The following is a 7,606-nucleotide window of genomic DNA, read 5'->3' on the forward strand; positions in this document are numbered from 1 at the left end:
ACCTAAGAAACAGTCCCAAAAGTTTATAGGATCATTTGGCTTTTGGAGGCAGCATATTCTTCATCTCAGGCAGATATTACAATCTCTTTATAAAGTAGTCAGGAAGAAATATAATTTTGAATGCGGAGAGGCACAGAAGTTGGCTTTTGAACAAGCTAAAATAGCCATTCAAACTGCTTTGGATTTATGGCCCATTAGAGAAGGCCCTATGAAATTACAGGTGTCTATGGATGAGAATTATGCAAACTGGAGTCTATGGCAAAAACAAGAAGGGGGAAGAATGCTTCTAGGATGTTGGTTACAAAAAATTCCTAATGCCAGCACTCCTTCTGAAAAACAATTGGTAGCCTGCTATTGGGCATTAATTGACACAGAGGCTATGACTTTATATCATGAAGTACAATTAAGGTCAAATATTCCTATTATAACTTGGGTTATGAGTACCCCCCAAACTCTCTGAATTGATTATGCTCAAGAGTCTAGTATAATTAAATGAAAATGGTATACTCAAGACCAGGCAAAACCTGGGCGGGCCATCTGGCCTTCTGTTATTACATGAATGAGTGTTTGACTGTTCTGATGAAGAAGCTTCCCAATTACAATATCAAAAACCAACAGAAGAATCACCCATAAAACAGGAAATAGAATATTAACAGTTAACTAAGGAACAAAAGCACCATGCATCTACTACATATGCGGAGGCAACCTGACATTGGAAAGCTGTGCCTTATAATCCCGCAACTCAAAGAGTAATGACCACTGAAGGGGAAGGGGAAAGTAGTCAATTTGCTGAGTTACTTGCAGTTTTCCAAGTGTTGTGGGCAGAGGATTTTAAAGAATGTCATATCTATGCAGATTCATGGTCAGTAACTAATGGTCTTACTACCTGGATTCCTCAATAGAGAAAACATAACTGGGAACTTGGATCTAAACACATATAGGGAAAGGAATTGTGGCAAGATATTTGGGAAATACATTCACAGACTAATGTTTCAGTTTTTCCTGTAGATGCAGATGTACCTGAGATAACAGAAGAAAGAAAATATAACAGGGAACCTGATCACTTGGCTGAAATCAACAGTGCATCCATTGTCCCTGATTCTGAACTGGAAGGATTAGCATTATGGGCTCATCAGAAAGCCAGACATCTCCATTGTATATTCTTGCCTCCTTTGTCAAAGATAAAGTGTTCATAGGTGCATGGATTTTTCTCTGGGCTTTCTATTTTGTTTCATTGATCTATATATCTGTCTTTGTGCCAGTACTATACTGCCTTGATGACTGCAGCTTTGTAGTAGAGACTGAAGTCAGGCAGGTTGATTCCTCCAGTTCCATTCTTCTTTCTCAATATTGCTTTGGCTTTTCAAGGTTTTTTGTATTTCCATACAGATTGTGAAATTATTTGTTCTAGTTCTCTGAAAAATACCATTGATAGCTTGATAGAGATTGCATTGAATCTACAGATTGCTTTGGGTAGTATACTCATTTTCACTATATTGATTCTTCCAATCCATGAACACAGTATATTTCTATATCTGTTTGTGTCCTCTTTGATTTCTTTCACCAGTGTTTTATAGTTCTCTCTATATAGGTTTTTTGTTTCTTTAGGTAGATATATTCCTAAGTATTTTATTCTTTTCATTGCAATGGTGAATGGAATTGTTACCTTAATTTCTCTTTCTGTTTTCTCATTGTTAGTGTATAGGATTTCAAGGGATTTCTGTGTGTTGATTTTATATCCTGAAACTTTACTATATTCATTGATTAGCTCTAATAATTTTCTGGTAGAGTCTTTAGGGTTTTCTATGTAGAGGATCATGTCATCTGCAAACAGTGAGAGTTTTACTTCTTCTTTTCCATCTGGATTCCTTTTATTTCTTTTTCTGCTCTGATTGCTGTGGCCAAAACTTCCAAAACTATGTTGAATAGTAGTGGTGAGAGTGGGCACCCTTGTCTTGTTCCTGACTTTAGGGAAAATGCTTTCAATTTTTCACCATTGAGGATAATGTTTGCTGTGGGTTTGTCATATATAGCTTTTATTATGTTGAGGTATGTTCCTTCTATTCCTGCTTTCTGTAGGGTTTTTATGATAAATGGATGTTGAATTTTGTCAAAGGCTTTCTCTGCATCTATTGAGATAATCATATGGTTTTTATTTTTCAATTTGTTAATGTGGTGTATTACATTGATTGATTTGTGGATATTGAAGAATCCTTGCATCCCTGGGATAAAGCCCACTTGGTCATAATGTATGATCTTTTAAATATGTTGTTGGATTCTGTTTGCTAGAATTTTGTTAAGGATTTTTTTCATCTATGTTCATCAGTGATATTGGCCTGTTCAGTTCAGTTCAGTCGATCAGTCATGTCCAACTCTTTGTGACCCCATGAATTGCAGCATGCCAGGCCTCCCTGTCTATCACCAACTCCCAGAGTTCACCTAAACTCATGTGCATTGAGTCAATGATGCCATCCAGCCATCTTATCGTCTGTCATCCCCTTCTCCTCCTGCCCACAATCCCTCCAGCATCAGGGTCTTTTCCAATGAGTCAACACTTCACATCAGGTGGCCAAAGTATCGGAGTTTCAGCCTCAACATCAATCCTTCCAATGAACACTCAGGACTGGTCTCTTTTAGGATGGATTGCCCTGTAGTTTTCTTTTTTTGTGGCATCTTTGTCAGGGTTTGGTATTAGGGTGATGGTGATCTCATAGAATGAGTTTACCTTCTTCTGCAATTTTCTGGAAGAGTTTGAGTAGGATAGGTGTTAGCTCTTCTCTAAATTTTTGGTAGAATTCAGCTGTGAAGCCATCTGGTCCTGGGCTTTTGTTTGTTGGAAGATTTCTGATTATAGTTTCAATTTCCATGCTTGTGATGGGTCTGTTAAGATTTTCTATTTCTTCCTGGTTCAATCTCTTTAGCAAGTGGTGCTGGGAAAACTGGTCAACCATTTGTAAAAGAATGAAACTAGAACACTTTCTAACACTATATACAAAAATAAACTCAAAATGGATTAAAGATCGAAATGTAAGACCAGAAACTATAAAACTCCTAGAGGAAAACTCTCTGACATAAACCACAGCAGGATCCTCTATGACTCACCTCCCAGAATATTGGAAATAAAAGCAAAAATAAACAAATGGGATCTAATTAAAATGAAAAGCTTCTGCACAACAAAGGAAACTATAAGCAAGGTGAAAAGACAGCCTTCAGAATAGGAGAAAATAATAGCAGACAAAGCAATGGACAAAGCATTAATCTAAAAAATATACAAGCAACTCCTGCAGCTCAATTCCAGAAAAATAAACGACCCAATCAAAAAGTGGGCCAGAGAACTAAACAGACATTTCTCCAAAGAAGACATACAGATGGCTAACAAACATATGAAAAGATGCTCAACATCATTTATTATCAGAGAAGTGCAAATCAAAACCACTATGAGGTACCATTTCATACCAGTCAGAATGGCTGCGATCCAAAAGTCTACATACAATAAATGTTGGAGAGGGTGTGGAGAAAAGGGAACCCCCTCTTACACTGTTGGTGGGAATGCAAACTAGTGAAGCCACTATGGAGAACAGTGTGGAGATTCCTTAAAAAACTGGAAATAGAACTACCTTATGACCCAGCAATCCCACTGCTGGGCATACACACCAAGGAAACCAGAATTGAAAGAGACGTGTGTACCCCAATGTTCATCGCAGCACTGTTTATAATAGCCAGGACATGGCAGCAACCTAGATATCCATCAGCAGATGAATGGATGAGAAAGCTGTGGTACATATATGCAATGGAGTATTACTCAGCCATTAAAAAGAATACATATGAATCAGTTCAATGAGGTGGATGAAACTGGAGCCTATTATACAGAGTGAAATAAGCCAGAAAGCAAAACACCAATATAGTATACTAATGCATATATATGGAATTTAGAAAGATGGTAAAAATAACCCTGTATGCAAGACAGCAAAAGAGACACAGATGTATAGAACAGTCTTTTGGACTCTATGGGAGAGGGTGAGGGTGGGATGGTTTGGGATAATGGCATTTAAACATGTATATTATCATATGTGAAATGAATTGCCAGTCCAGGTTCGATGCATGATATGATACAGGGTGCTTGGGGCTGGTGCACTGAGATGACCCAGAGGGATGGGATGGGGAGGGAGGTGGGAGGGGAGTTCAGGATGGGGAACACGTGTACACCCATGGCAGATTCATGTCAATGTATGGCAAAACCAATACAATATTGTAAAGTAAAAAATAAATAAATAAATACAACTGAGAAGAAAAAAAAGAAGTTAGACCAAAAAAAAAAAAAAAAAAAATGAAAGCCAGACATCTTGGTGAAAAGACTACATATAGAGGCGGGGGCAAAATCATGGTATTCCTACAACACAAGATGTAATAAAAATGGTAATAGCTCACGGTCCAATACATCAGCATCTAACCAAGTGCCCCCTTCCTCAAAGATTAACTGGACAATTACAGTGAGGAACATTACTTGGCCAGATATTGCAGACTGACTATATTGGACCTCTACCAGTTAGTCAGAAATGCCAATAGGTATGTACAATAGTAGACACTTATTCTGGATATCTAGTTGGTTGTGCTTACAAACATGCAAATCAGCAAAATATAATTAAAACTCTAGAAATTATTACTCCATACTATGGTACCCCAGTTCAGATTCAAAGTGAAAATGGATCATACTTTAAAGTTAAGTTAATTAAAACCTATGCCCAAACAAGCAATATAGAATGGATTTATCATATCCCTTATTATCCCCAAACAGCCGGTTTAATTGAACGGATGAATGGACTTTTAAAACAACACTTATTAAAGTTAGGAGTGGGAGAATATAAACAATGGAAAGATAATTTATTTGAAGCCTTGCAACAATTAAATAATAGACCTATTGGACAAAGTGAAACCGCTTTGATGAGAATGGCGAGTCCTAATCTTAGTTTATCTGTGGCCCTCATTTCAAGATGGGATGCAACCTTAGAGTATTAGGAAATGCAACCAGGAGCTATGAAATCTTTTAAAGCTACTCCTGAAGCAGCTGGATTGGATCTATATTCTATTGAACAGACTCATTTAAATCCCTCAGATACTAAAGTGCTTCCTATAGGAATTGAAATTAAATTAACTCTGAAACATCTTAGCTTGATTAAAAGCCATTCTAGCCTGGCCATTAAAGGTATACAAGTCTTTGGAGGAGTAATAGACAATGATTACCAAGGGGAAATTAAGGTTCTTTTACAAAATGGTGGGGACTACCTGGTGTTAATTGCTGCTCCAGATCAGATTGCACAATTATTCATCTGTTGGAATGCCCCCTGCCTTGCAAACCCTCCGGGGAGACAAAACGTTTGGATCCTCTAATCTAACATGTCCTGGGGCTAAAATATGGTTTAAGTTACCCAATATGAATAAACCAAACCAGCTGAAGCTATAGCCCAAGGCCCAAAAATGTAATTGTTGCTAAGACTACGGGAACGGAAACACCTAACCATATCCCTTTACAATATTGCTACACTCAAGAAACTTAAAATATATATAATGTTTATCACACAAACTGACCTAATAGATCTTTTCCTGAGAACCTTTGTTGCTTGGACACAGGCCGACCCACAGGACAATGTCTTCCTCTCTTGGGCCTGCTTCTATGCAACCTTCCAGAGCCAGTCATACTGTTGGGCCTATGGAGCTCTATCACTGTCTTCCACTCATGGGCCTTGGTGGGTGTCACCCTTAAATGGACCTGACTTTTAAGAATATGTCATTTTATTCAAGAAAATCAAGATCAAACCAGAAGTTTAAATGTCCTTAATATGACTTATTAACTTGGTGTAACAATACTGATGGATTAGGACACAATTTGCATTTTGTTTATGATCAAGGAAAAAGAGTTGCCTGTGACTATTATATGAAAGAAAGAACCAATGCTAGCCATGCCCATAGAGAAACCAAAGCTACACGATATGGTACCCTACAAATATGCCAAATTTGGGACCAATATAAGTGGGTAACTTCAGAAGAGGGATGATTGATAAAGGCAGCCCAAATTTGCTGGGAATAAAATAATCATACCAAATTGTATCCTAATAGTACTAAATCTCTAGCATTCCTACCAACATCTTGTGTAACATCTTGATTAAATTTGTGTAATCAAACAGAAGCAGTGAATCATATGAATTCACCAGATTCAGTCATATGGCCAGGGACTGATTGGATAAACAACCCAGGCATATGATTTTAGCCCCAAATGGAACTCACTGGATATATGGGGTTAATCTTTGGCCCTGGTTACCCACAGGATGGACTGGAAGATGTACCTTGGGACCGTCATTTGCACGTGGTCAAATTTTAAATGAATTACCACACACCCCAGCCAATTTCCCTATAGCACAGGCAAGATAGACACGATCTGTGTTCCAGTGGTATGGCTACTCAGCTGCAATATTTGTGCCATCACTTGGCACCATTGACATAATGCTCATAGTAGAAGCCTTGACTAATTTTACAAAATAAGCTTTAATATGCAAAGCCATAGTTCAGAATAGAATGGCATTAGATATATTAACAGCAGCACAGTAAACCTGTGCCATAATTCACACAGAATGTTGTGTGTTTATCCCTGATCATAGTGCTAACATGTCAAATTATCTTCAACATGTGAAGGGAATAATCAATAAGTTAAACAACCCTAATGTATCTATATGGGACTCTTTGCTGTCTTGGTTTTCTGCACCTTCACATTGGATAATGCATGCTTTGGTTTTTCTAATCATACTTCAGTTCAGTTCAGTTCAGTCGCTCAGTCATATCCGACTCTTTGTGACCCCATGAATCACAGTACGCCAGGCCTCCCTGTCCATCACCAACTCCTGGAGTTCTCTCAGACTCACGTTCATCGAGTCAGTGACGCCATCCAGCCATCTCATCCTCTGTAGTCCTCTTCTCCTCCTGCCCCCAATCCCTCCCAGCATCAGAGTCTTTTCCAATGAGTCAACTCTTCGCATGACGTGGCCAAAGTACTGGAGTTTCAGCTTTAGTATCATTCCCTCCAAAGAAATCCCAGGGCTGATCTTCCGAATGGACTGGTTGGATCTCCTTGCAGTCCAAGGGACTCTCAAGAGTCTTCTCCAACACCACAGTTCAAAAGCATCAATTCTTCGGCACTCAGCTTTCTTCACAGTCCAACTCTCACATCCATACATGACCACTGGAAAAACCATAGCCTTGACTAGACGGACCTTTGTTGGCAAAGTAATGTCTCTGCTTTTCAATATGCTATCTAGGTTGGTCATAACTTTCCTTCAAAGGAGTAAGCATCTTTTAATTTCATGGCTGTAATCACCATCTGCAGTGATTTTGGATCCCCCAAAAATAAAGTCTGCCACTGTTTCCACTGTTTTCCCATCTATTTCCCATGAAGTGATGGGACCAAATCATACTTACTGTCTTGTTAATTGTATGTTATTGTGCTATACAATGTTTATCAAGTCACATGCACAGTTAATGTTAATGTTTATAGTTATTATAATACTTGACTCCCTTGTGACTTGTAACGTGAGGGTCAAAATGCAGTGCAATGGCT

The sequence above is a fragment of the Bos javanicus genome, chromosome 27, assembly GCF_032452875.1.
Source record: "Bos javanicus breed banteng chromosome 27, ARS-OSU_banteng_1.0, whole genome shotgun sequence".
In the NCBI taxonomy this organism is placed as follows: domain Eukaryota; kingdom Metazoa; phylum Chordata; class Mammalia; order Artiodactyla; family Bovidae; genus Bos; species Bos javanicus.